The 11,276-nt window shown below is 43.2% G+C and overlaps 1 non-coding gene across 1 annotated transcript; it reads left to right on the forward strand.

The window, feature by feature from the left end:
• The first annotated feature begins 9,597 nt into the window (after nucleotides 1–9,597).
• LOC117088864 lies at nucleotides 9,598–9,658 on the forward strand. Its single transcript, XR_004439381.1, has one exon. It is a non-coding gene; the product is annotated as a U7 small nuclear RNA (small nuclear RNA).
• The last annotated feature ends 1,618 nt before the right edge of the window (nucleotides 9,659–11,276 follow it).

An 11,276-nucleotide genomic window follows, 5' to 3' on the forward strand; every position in this document is an offset into this window, starting at 1 on the left:
TGGCTCAAGGGATCCTTCCACCTCAGCCTCCCAAGTAGCTGGGACTACAGGCATGCATCACGACACCTGGCCAATTTTAAATTTTTGGTAGAGATGGGGTCCCTCTATGTTTCCCAGGCTTATCTCAAACTCCTGGCCTCAAGTAATCTTCCTGTTTCAGCCTCCCACAGTTCTGTGATTACAGGCATGAGCCACTGTGCCTGCCTTGCTACACATTCTTGACATCAGTACAGTTTGTAATAAACATACATATGTAACTGCATGCATGCTTTTTTCCCCCTCGGAGACACTTGTTAAACATTTTCTAGCACCACTGACTCTGGCTGCCCAAGCAGGCTTTGGCCAAAGGAGTGCTGCTGAGTAATGCCACCTCAACTTCCTGTCAAGCTGAGATTCCCACTTTGCCAAGGTCCTCTCCTGTGGCAGGAACTATGCTCTTTCACCTGGGACTTTGCCCTGAAGTGTAGTTATTAATAGTTTGTTATAGAGAGACATCCTCCCAGGAGCTGGCCACCCACATTCCTGCCTCCCGTGCACACTCATTTCTCTGTGCCAAATCACCCAATGTGAGATGCGTCTTGGTGCAGGAAAGAAACCAGTAATGATGGCTGGCATCCTGCACCCCTGAGTCCTCAGCCTCCTGCTCTCTGTTGGATGCCAAGAGAATTGCATCAGAGGGATGTTCACTCCAAGCAAAGCATTCTCTAAGAAATGTTTAATTACGTGGGGCCTCCAACGATCTCCTTTAGAACCATCCAGTCAACGTGTACGTTAGTGGACCTTACCCAGGGAGTCTGCAATTTTAACTGCCTCATTCATTCACTCATTGAGTGCCTGCTGTTTGTCAGGCACTGTTCTAGGTTCTGGATGTACCAGAGAACAAAACAGACAATGATCCCTGATATGGTTTGGATCTGTGTCCCTGTCCAAATCTCGTGTCAAATTATAATCCCCAGTGTTGGAAGTGGGGCCTGGTGGAAACTGATGGATCATCATTACCACCCCGCTTTGGCATTGTTGTGGCAAATAGTGAGTGATTAAGTTATCATGAGATCTGGTTGTTTAAAAGTGTGTAGCACCTCCCTCCTCTCTCCTCTTTCTCCTGCTCCAGTCATACCAGACATGCCTGCTTCCCCTTTGCCTTCTGCCATGATTGAAAGCTTCCTGCTGGGCATGGAGGCTCACGCCTGTAATCCCAGCACTTTGGGAGGCCAAGGCAGGCGGATCACGAGGTCAGGAGATCGAGACCAGCCTGGCTAACATGGTGAAACCTCGTCTCTACCAAAAATACAAAAAATTAGCCAGGCGTGCTGGTGGGCGCCTATAGTCCCAGCTCCTCGGGAGCCTGTAGTCCCAGCTACTCACGAGGCTGAGGCAAGAGAATGGCGTGAACCCAGGAGGCAGGGCTTGCAGTGAGCCGAGATTGCGCCACTGCACTCCAGTCTGGGCGAAAGAGCGAGACTCTGTCTCAAAACAAAAAAAATAAAAGAAAGTTTCCTGAGTCTTCCCCAGAAGCCGCTATGCTTCCTATGCAGGCTGCAGAACTGTGAGCCACTGAAATCTCTTTCCTAAATTACCCACTCTCAGGTAGTTCTTCACAGCAGTGTGAGAATGGTCTAATACAATCTCTGGTTGCATGGAGATTATAATTAATGATGGCCAGGCGCAATGGCTCATGCCTGTGATCCTAGCACTTTGGGAGGCCAAGGTGGGAAAATCATCTGAGATCAGGAGTTTGAGACCAGCCTGGCCAACATGCTGAAACTCTGTCTCTGCTAAAAATAGCCATGTCTGGGCTGGGAGTGGTGGTTCACGCCTGTAATCCCAGCACTTTGGGAGGCCAAGGCGGGCGGATCATGAGGTCAGGAGAGGGAGACCATTCTGGCTAACATGGTGAAACCCTGTCTCTACTTAAAAAAAAAAAAAAAAAAATTAGCTGGGCATGGTGGTGGGCGCCTATAGTCCCAGCTACTTGGGAGGCTGAGGCAGGAGAATGGCGTGAACCCAAGAGGTGGAGCTTGCAGTGAGCCAAGATGGTGCCACTGCACTCCAGCCTGGGTGACAGAGTAAGATGCCATCTCAAAAAAAAAAAAAAAAAAAAAAAAAGCCCTGCCTGGTGGCATGGAGCTGCAATCCCAGCTACTCAGGAGGCTGAGGCACAAGAATTGCTTAAATCCGGGAGGCTGAGGTTGCAAGGAGCCAAGATTATAGCCAGTGAGGAAATGCCTAATGGACAAAATATTTAAGCAAAACATATAGTATATTAACTAATAATAAGCACTAGGCAGAAAAATAAAGCTGGAAATGGGGAAAAGAGGTATGAAGATGACATTTGAGCATTTATGTAAAGACCTGAAGGAAGTCTTTAGAGAGAGTGACTTAGAGTCAGCCATGCTGAACACTGCGAGGAAAAGTGCTCCTGGCAGAGGGAACAGCAAACACAGCAGCCCTGATCTGGGAAGAGAAGGAAGCCAGTATGGCTGAAGAATCCTCAGAAGATTCTTTTGCACACAAAAATCAAGAACGCAGGCCAGGTAATCCCTGTAATCCCATTAGTTTGGGAGGCCAAGACTGGGCAGATCATGAGTTCAGGAGGTCGAGACCTGCCTGGCCAAGAGACCAGGCTGGCCAATATGGTGAAATCCCGTCTCTACTAAAAATACAAAAATTAGCTGGGCTTGGTGGTGGGCACGTGTAATCTCAGCTACTAGGGAGGATGAGGCGGGAGAATTGCTTGAACCCGGGAGGCAGAGGTTGCAGTGAGCCAAAGATCGCACCATTGTACTCTAGCCTGGGCCACAGAGCAAGGTTCTGACTCAAAAAAAAAAAAAAAAAAAAATTGAGACCTCCAGGTGGGCAAATGCCACTAACTTTTTCGTGTAAAATCTGTTATCCTCTGCACACTGATGCTTCCAGGCCTTTCTGGATCCTGGAACCAGGTTCATCCATGTCTTTCAGTAAGTGTTTATTGAGCTCTTATGAAGTGTCCATGATATTGAGATGGGATTGTTTCCTTGACCTTGACCCCCTTTGTGGGCAGGAACTGGAGGGGCTCGTTTCACTCAGCCTGCAGTCCATGGATGGCCAAGTGTTAACAGCTCAGTGAAGAGTCAGGGTGATAGCCTCCAGCACCTGCTCTGCTTGGCACCCAAGTTGTTCAGTGTCCGGGAAGAATCAGGTCACATGAACTATTTGAAGGGTAGTGTATGCAGAGGATTTTATTGGGCAATTAAAATGGCTCTCAGTAGAAAGGGGATGGTGTGAGAAGAAAATCTTTCCCTGGAACTGCACTGGCTGAAGTTAGCTGAGTCTATCCATAGCCTCCGACACTCAGCCACATGTATCCCTGACATTCAGCAGCTTGCATCCCTGACCACTTGCATTGGTTGCCTTCTGTTGCTCTGCCAATTGAAGCCTTTTTATGGGCACAGGATAGGGGCATGGCAGGCCAAAAAGGCAATCATTTGAGCAAAAAAAATGGAGTGAGCTGTTTTCACTTAGGGCCAAGTTTCCAGGCTCAAGGGTGGGGTTTAGCCAGGAGCCGTTCTGTGTCAATGTGATGAGGCTGAAAGTTTTTGACTTGTGACCATGTTCCTGCTGCTTTGCCTGTCAGTCCAAGATCCTCTGACTCCTACTGGGTTTCATTCTTCGGTTCTTTGAATGTTGAGTTGTGAGTCGACCACCACCTCCAAAACTTACTTTAGCTACCCTTATTCTCTGCTTATGGCCACAGGATAGCTTTATGTTTCATGGTGAGTAGGTCTGTACAAACCTACCCATGAAAGCTGAGGAAGCTGAAAGGCCAAAGAAAGAGGAGACAAATCTAGTTTCTGAGAAATAAACATTTAATAGGGACTTTTTACGAACAGGAGCCATGTCATGGAAGGCTGTGAAATGAGTTGGTGGATCCCGGACCATTACACCCAGACCCAGCACTTATATACCACTGGGAATTTGCTAAAAGGCAGGATTTATGGCAAGCATGTGTTTATCATAATATCAAGGTTGTTTTGACCTAAGGGCAGGGTTTACTGTAAGTACATGCTAACAGTAGATAAAGAGATCTTAGGGCTGATATGGTTTGGATATGTGTCCCCTCCAAATCTCATGTTGAAATGTGACCTCCAATGTTGGAGATGGTCCTGGTGGGAGGTGTTGAGATTATGGAGGTGGATTCCTCATAAATGGTTTGGTGTTGGCCTTGGTAATGAGTGAGTTTTTGCTCTATTAGTTCATGTAAGAGCTGTTTGTTTAAAGAAGGCTCTTTAAAAAGGCTCTCCTCTCTCTCTTAATTCCTCCCTCACCACATTACAAGCCTGCTTCCCCTTTACTTTCCGCCATAATTGTAAGCTTCTTGAGACCCTCGCCAGAAGCAGATGCTAATACCATGCTTCCTATACAGCCCGCAGAAATGTGAGCCAAAATAAATCTCTTTTCTTTATAAATACCCAGCCTCAGGTATTCCTTTATAGCAATGCAAAGCAGACTAATACAGGAGCATTCCCAGAGGTGGGGCTAATCACAAGTCAACGTGGCAAATTAACATCCAAGGTGGAGTTACTTTAGACTGCATACTTTAGTTCCAAAACAGGGGTCCAGCTCCTGGAACCTCTGTCCCAGTCGGAGGCCCAAATCCCACCTTGGTCTGCCAGGGCCTTATGGAGATTGAGTTTAACCTTAGATATATTGAGTTTGAGACCTCTTGGGAGGTCTCCTAACACACAGAAGGATGTATACAGCAGGTCATTAAGTTGATGGAGAGCGGGATGGAAAGACTGATTGAAATCACCATTAGCATTTGTTGAAATGCTTTCCGTCGGCTGGGCTGATGATTCTTAACCCTGGCTGCATATTAATACTGCCTGGAGAGCTTTTAAAAATACCAATTTAAGGCCGGGCGCGGTGGCTCAAGCCTGTAATCCCAGCACTTTGGGAGGCCGAGACGGGCGGATCACGACGTCAGGAGATCGAGACCATCCTGGCGAACACGGTGAAACCCCGTCTCTACTAAAAAATAAAAAAAAAAATAAAAAAAATACCAATTTAAGGGCCCCACTGCAGACCAATTGATGCAAATCTCCAGGAGTGAGGCCCAGGCATTAATGTGTTTTAAAATCTCCCCACGATTCTAATAAGGAGGTCGGGTGGAGAGCCACTGTGATCAGCAGTGGTTTATATTGGCGATTCCTAACCTTGGCTGCAACCTTGGGTTGCCAATTGGGTTTCCAATCCTACTGGAATCACCTAGGGAACTTTAAGAAGTATTGCCCTCTAGTTCCCATCCACAGAGATCTGGACGTATTTATTCTGGGTGGAGCTGAGCCCGGGGATGGATGTAACCAAAGTAGAGAACCTCCAAGCTAGGTGCTGAACATCTAGGAGATGACAAAGATGTACTAGAAATCATCCTCACCACTCAAGAATTTCACTACATCATGGAAGCCACTATTAAAAAAGTTAACTTGGCCATCTTCTCTCTTGTGCCTTGTCCTAGCTCTGAAAGCTCAAACTCTTATGGCCTATTTTGATGACATCCTCTGTCCTGCTGACTCTTCTACCAAACTCATCCCAATACAGCTGTTTGACCTGTTTGTCCTTCCTGTCCATCAGTCTTTCCCAAGTGATTTCCTTCCTAACTGAATTCCATAGACAATCGCTCCCATGACACCCTCACTAGTCTCCCAAATCTTTTGTCTCCTTGGCTTTCTGTCCCTCTAACCCACACTCCCCTTATTATCCTCCTTGTTATCCTTATTCAGTTGCCCAATCCTATGGATCCCCCCCACCTTCTAAATATTGCTTGGATGTGTCCGTTTCTCTCCATTCCCACCACCACTTTTCTATTTCAGGCCACCACCATGAACTTAGATGCCTACTGCAATCTCCCAAATGGCTTATCTCAATCTGGCCATGCCCCCTCTAGTCTGTTTGCTGCAACTAGAGTGACCCACTTAATATGCAATTATTAAAATTTGCTTTTCGAAAGTGACACGCAACAATATTCACTCTTCTGGTTGTACAAGTCTATGAATTTTGACAAATGCATCTAGTCATGAAACCATGACCAAAATCAGGATACAGAGCCATTCATCACCCCCTCACCCCAACCAAATTCAATCACACCATCAGGTTTTCATCAGCTCTTATTCCCACTCATAATTCCTGGCAACCACTGATGTATTTTCTGTCCCTATTGGTTTGCCTTTTCCAGATTGTCCTATAAATGGAATCATATACAGTATGTAGACTCTCTGGCTTCTTGCACTTAGCATATTGAATTGGTATTCATTCAAGTTATTTTGTGTATCAGTCATTTGATCCTTCTTGCTGCTGATTAGTATTCCATTGTGTGGATAATCCACAGCTTATTTAGCTATTTTTGCCAGTTGAAGGACATTTGGGTCATTTCTAGTTTTTGGTTACTATAAACAGATCTACTACAAATATTTGTGTACAGGTTTTTGTTTGAACACACATTTTCATTCCCCTTCGGTAAATATATAGCAGTGGGATTGTTGGGTCATGTGATAAGTGTATGTTTAACTTTATAAAGAACTGCCAAATTGTTTTGCAAAATGGTGCTTCTATTTTGCATCTCTACCAGCAGCGTATGAGAGTTCCAGTTGCTCCACATCCTTGCCAAAACTCACTATCGTCTGCGTTTATAATTCTAGATATTCCAATGGGTGTACAGTAGTATCCTATTTGCATAAATTACACATTTGGTCACACTCCTTCCCTGCATACAACTGTCTGCAATTCCCTGTTGCTTTTAGGGTTGAGCCCTAATTGTTTAGCATGACTTGGAAGAGCCACTTGCTGGGTGAATTACCGCTTGTCTCTCAAGCCCAGGTGTTGCCATCCTGTGCCCCTTTTGCATTCCATGCAATGGTCACATTAAAGTACTTTCAGCTCCCGAGTCCCCTCTGCTTCCCTCAATTTCACATTTCTCTGTATGCTGTTACCTCTGCCTAGAACATTCTCCTCTCTTCTTTCCTCTGGTCAATTCCTATTCATTCTCCCACACACCTTAGAGGTCAGTTACTCCAGATCTCCCTGGTCACCTCTTCCCACTCCCAGTCTCAGCCCTAACTTTCATGGAATACTCTTCTTTGCCCTCCTACGCAGTTTCTCCACCAATAACCTGATGCACACTCTTCTGACTGTTTCCGACTGTGGTAGATTTCAAAATCAGCCATGATACTTTGCAGCTGTTACTATCAAGAGATGGAGGTTTTTCTCTGCTCTCTTGAATGATTATGCCCATTTTATAGACAAAGAAACTGAGCCCTAGGTCATGTTGCTTGCTGATATTGATGTGTTCAAACTCGGGAGTTCTGGCTCTAGATCCTAAGCTCTTCCCACCAGGCTGCTGAAATTTGGCTTCCATGGATATGCCCATCTGTACCCTTGCTTGCCCTGGCCTCCCTTCTGACTGGAAATGTCACCTCCCTTCATTAGGGGCACCCCTGCTCCCATTCCAATAATACTGTTTTAATGGGGATTGCCAACCACAACATGCCCTGTTTCTTTGGCTACAGGGCATATGACCTGAGCTAAGAAAATCAGAGCTTTCCTGGGGACTTTCTGGATTAGAACTATGGGAGGAGATATGAGCTTGGCCACCATTTGTTGCCATGCTTGCAGCTTCATGGAGAAAGCAGGTCTGAGAAAAAGAAAAGTATCACCCAGCAGGGAGTGGCATGTGTTGAGGAGAAGCGGGAGGGATGGAGGTGTCTTTTACTACATAGGAGCACCTGGGTTCCTGGTTTTATTGTCCCTAAAAACCATCCTGCATCCTGGCTTCCCAAAGTTTAGTTACCTTGGTCAGTAAATTCCCCACTTTGCCTCTGATAGTTGAAACTAGGCCACCTGCAACACTTGAAAGAACTTTCATAATACACAAGCCTTGGGGGAATTAATCGAGGGGTAATGATGAAAGCATTAGGTAAAGCCAGCCCCTTTGAACAGCTCAGGGGTTGAGCTGGAGAATGCGTCTGTTGATGACTCAGGTGAAGGTGTGGCCTGGGACTCTGGCTCTCCATATGAAGTGAAGGCTGTCAACCAAAAATTCAACTTCAATTACAAAGGCATTTAGGACTTAGGGGAGAAATGAAAATGTATGCTTCTGTAGCAGAGGGAAAAAAAAGTGTCTAACAGGTTGTGAATAATTCAGATTTAATTACTAGGAAAAATGCCTTCCTTTTCTTTTTTCTTTTTATTCTTTCCCCTGCCTGACGCTTAGGCAGCAGGTTTAGTAGATATTTTTGTTCCAGAAATTCTACTTGAGAAATAGTGAGCCAAGTCTTCAGTTTTCTTCTGGTCGGGTGTGAAGACCAGGGTGTTTTGGATGTGGGCAGGAAGGAGAAGCAGGTATTCCTCAGCTCTTTCTGCTAAAGACTGTCAGGTATGGTACCCATCGTGGGAGGGTCCTTCTCTAATGCCTAGAGCCTCTGAGCTTGTGACCTATAAACTGGAAGGCACAGGCGCGAAATGCTCCCAACCATGCAGATGGGTGCCATTATAATTTTGTGGTATTATATCTCAGACAGACTCATCACCGCTTAGCAATCCTATTACACACCCACTGCCATCGATTTCAAACCTCATTACTCATTTCAAGCCCTTTAGTACTCAGTTTAGTACCCCACTCTCTCTCCTCTCCAGGAGATGAATTTTTCTTTAAATAACAGCTTTATTGAGATATAATTCATATACCATAAACCTACCCCCTTTAACGTGTACCATTAAATGATTAGATGATTTTTACTATATTGGCAAAGCTGTACAACCATCACCATGATCTAATTTTAGAACATTTTTATCACTCCCCAAAGAAGCTCCATACTAGTTAGCAATTACTCCTCATTTCCCCCTCTCCACAACTCCTGGCAAGCCTGAATCTACTTTTTCTACTTACTGTCTCAAAATAGGATTTGCCTATCCTGGACATTTCCTATAAATAGAATCATACAATATGTGGTCTTTGGGTGTGGCTTCTCTCACTTAGCATGATATTTTCAAGGCTCATTCATGTTGTAGCAGAAACCGGTACTTTATTTCTTTTTATGGTAGAATAATATTCCATTGTATGGCTATGTCTTTGATTTTTCCATTCATCAACTGATGGACAATCGGGTTGTTTCCAATTCTGGGCTATTATGAATAATGCTGCTATGCACATTTTGTACAAGTTTTGGTGTGGGCATACTTTCCAGTCCTGTTGGGTATATCTATAAGAGTGCAACTCCTAGGTCATGTGGTAACTCAAAATGATAACTGAGTTGCCATTAAATTGCTAGATCATATGGTAACTTTTTGAGAAGCACCATTTTATGCTCCTCCTGGCAATGTGTAGGGGTTCCAATTTCTTCACATTTTTGCTAATACTTGTAATTGTCTGTCTTTCATATTTTTGCCATTCTCATGAGTGTGAAGTGGTATCTCATTGTCGTTTTGATTTGCATTTCCCTAATGACTAATGGTGTTGAATATCTTTTCATATGCTTATAAGCCATTTATATGTCTTTGGAGAAATTCTTTTCAAATCTCTTGCTCATTTTAAAATTAGGTTGTCATTTTATTATCGAGTTGCAGTAGTGTTACAGCTCTTTTAGAATTTGTCTAGCAGGTTTTCTGATTTTTACCCGGAACCCTTCCCCAGCAAAGAAAATGGAAAAAGAAAAAAAAAAAATGCATTAGTTCTTTATACAGTCTAGATACAAGGCCCTTATCAGATATTTGATTTTCAAATACCGTCTCCCATTCTGTGAGTTGTCTTTTCACTCTCTTGACGGTGTCATTTGAAGCATAATTTTTTTGTTGTTGTTTTGATAATGTCCCATTTATCTATGTATTTTTTCTTTTCATTTGTGCTTTTGGTGTCATACCTAAGAAACCGCTGCTTAACTCAAGGTCATAAAGATGTACTCCTGAATTTCCTTTTAGCAGTTTTATAGTTTTAGCTCTTACATTTAGATATGATTCATTTTGAGGTTATTTTTGTTTATGATGTGAGGTAGGGGTCTGACTTTATTCTTTTGCATAGGGATATCCAGTTGTCCCAGCACCATTTGTTGAAAGACTATTTTTTCCTAATTGAATTGTTTTGGCATTCTTGTTGAAAATCAATTCACTGTAATTATCTGACCTCTCAATACTATTCCATTGATCTATGTGTTTATCCTTATGCCAATACCACGCTATCTTCACACTGTTACTCTGTGTTTGAAACTCTAGGTTAGAAATGGGGAATGATGCATTATTCAGCTCTGTTCTTTTTCAATATTGTTTTGGCTATTCTGGATTTGTTGGATTTCTGTATGAATTTCAGAGCCAGCTTATCAATTCTGCAAAAAATGCTGTGGGGATTTTGATAGGGATTGTGCTGAATCTATAAACCAATATAAGGAATACTGCCATCTTAACAATATTAAACTTCCTGATCTATGAATACAGGATGCCTTTCCATTTATTTAAGTCTTCTTTAAGTCTTTCAATAATGTTTTGCAGTAGTCAGTGAACAAGTCTTGCACTTCTCTTATTGATTTTATTCCTAAATACTTAATTTTTTAAATCTTATTGTAAGTGTAATTGTTTTCTTAATTTCATTTTTGGATTGATCATTGCTACTGTATAAAATATTTTTGTATATTGTTCTTACATTCTGCAAGCTTGCTGAATTTATTAGTTCTACTAGTTTTTTTGTGTGTGTATTCCTTAGAATTTTCTATATACCACTGGGTATGGTGACTCATGCCTGTAATCCCAGCAGTTTGGGAGGCCGAGGTGGGTGGACAATTTGAGGTCAGGAGTTCAAGACCAGCCTGACCAACATGGTGAAATCCCATCTCTACTAATTACAAAAAAAATTAGCCAGGTGTGGTGGTACATCCCTGTAATCCCAGCTACTTGGGAGGGTGAGGCAGGAGAATCCCTTGAACCCAGGAGACGGAGGTTGCAGTGAGCTGAGATTGTGCACTCCAGCCTGGACAACAGAGTAAAACTCCATCTCAAAAAAAAAAAAAAAGAATTTTCTATATATGAGATTAAGTCATCTGCAAATAAAGATCATTTTACTTCTTCCTTTCCAATCTGAATGCCTTTTATATATATTTTTTTTCTTGCCTAATTTTCCTAGCAGAGGAACTTTCGAATGTTTTCATATAGTGGTCATAAGATATAGCATGGGCTTTGGAATCAGTCAAAGCTGGTCATAAATTCTGGCTCCACCACTTCACTCACTTTGAACTTTGATATTCACCTATAAAAATGAA

The sequence above is a fragment of the Trachypithecus francoisi genome, unplaced genomic scaffold (assembly GCF_009764315.1).
Source record: "Trachypithecus francoisi isolate TF-2019V2 unplaced genomic scaffold, Tfra_2.0 Lachesis_group10, whole genome shotgun sequence".
In the NCBI taxonomy this organism is placed as follows: Eukaryota; Metazoa; Chordata; class Mammalia; order Primates; family Cercopithecidae; genus Trachypithecus; species Trachypithecus francoisi.